The following is a 1,803-nucleotide window of genomic DNA, read 5'->3' on the forward strand; positions in this document are numbered from 1 at the left end:
GGTGTTACATCTAGTTCACGACAGAGAAGTTGAAAAATTTTAATAAAACCCCAGGAATTAGGGTGAAGCTGGGATGGAGCAATATTACACGACCACAACAGGTCGGTCTCAAAAGCAGTAAAAGGAAAAGTAACATTCAACTGGCTGAAGAAGTATTCCTAGGCATAGAAGAAGGGATGCTCCCTCTCAATGGAAGTCAGAAAATAAACTCTATCATCAGAATCAGGAACAACAAGCTCGTAATCCTCCTCACAAGTATTGTTACCACAAATCCTATGGCGCTTCCTCAACTCTGTGCAAAATTCAGCATCCACAACAGAAACACACAACAAAACAAGGGAGTCCAGCCAATCGGACATCCCCTCGGGAACTCTGGAAGACATCTCTACAATGTTATTGCGAGAAGACATGAGGCCAACTAATCCTACAAGTAAGAAAAGAAGATAGGGGTTACTACAAACATCTCGGACAAAGGGAGAAAACAACTCGGTCAATACTTCTCAGATGATGAAACAACAAAAAGGAAAACCCCAAGACTCAAACCAAAGTCCTGGGGCATCCTTTGGAGGCAATAACAAAGCAAGGTTTCCAGAAATACTCTACAGCTTGCATCCCAGCATTTCTCAAAAAGAATTCAAAACAACAAACGCTTTTCATCAAAGAAAAACACAGCAAATCATTACAAGCCTACCAAGCAAAAAGCATTCCCAAACATCAAGCACTCCAAGCAGAGACCATTAAAGATGCAACCTTTTCTCAAAGATCAGACAAAAGCAACCTTCAAATAAATGAGGAACAAACACGGACAAGCAGTATCAAGAACAGAAAAACAAAAACATGCAAAGCCCTAAAGGCACCTAGCAAAAGCAAAAAGGATCAAGCAGGAGATAGAGAAACTCTCAGAAAGCACATTTCAACAAATCTAGGGAGCAAGGAAAATAGAAAGATCTAAACCTTTTCAAAAAGGGAGGATCATAACCAAAACCTCATCACAAAGCCAAAATAAAAAAGAAAGCACGAAAGGGGACTAACCTGGAGACGGAAGAAACTTCGAAAAAAGTGCAGAAACGAAAGTTGCCTAGGAAACCGCCGAGCAACGCCACAAAACGCCAAGAAGCAGAAGCACAAGCGAAAGACAGAGAGCGAAGAGAGAAGAGGAAAAAGTTGCAAAGAGGTTACAAGGAAAATAAAAGAAGAGAAACCATTTTCTGGGTCTTCAAAATCAAAAGTAAAGAGCCTAGGGGAAACGGGGCAATTAATGTTCAAATTAAAGAAGGCATTAAACCCTCGCATGTTCCCAAAAAAGCGCCGATAGAAAAGCGCGCGTCTTTTAGAGGAAACGACCTACGTTCAAAGCTGCTAAAGAATCAACGAAATGCTTGAGTTCGGCTACACCAAAGAAGGACCGAAGTCAAGGACTCGACCTCAAAAAAGAAGACCGAGCTCAAGCAAGGGCATTGTTCATACCCTAGGTTGAACTGTCTGACCCGGAATGTTCGACGGATAAAGCGACCGACCCCTTCAGGTCATGATAACCCGACCTCTTCTGTAAGAGCTCGGCCAAGTCAACAGGGAAGCCCAAATAAGGGCCCAAATAGAAGAACACGCCCCAAAGCTTGAGGCAGCCCAAGCCTACAGAAAGAAGGGCGGTTCCCTTGAAGATAAGATGACCTCACTTAAAGATAAGATAAAGATAAGATAAGATAACTAACTTATCTTATCCACATAAGGTCACATCTCACCATTATAAATACATTGGAGCACCCAGGTATAACTCATACTCTGATTCTACTCAATACCTGC

Source organism: Arachis stenosperma, chromosome 1 (assembly GCF_014773155.1).
Source record: "Arachis stenosperma cultivar V10309 chromosome 1, arast.V10309.gnm1.PFL2, whole genome shotgun sequence".
Taxonomy (NCBI): domain Eukaryota; kingdom Viridiplantae; phylum Streptophyta; class Magnoliopsida; order Fabales; family Fabaceae; genus Arachis; species Arachis stenosperma.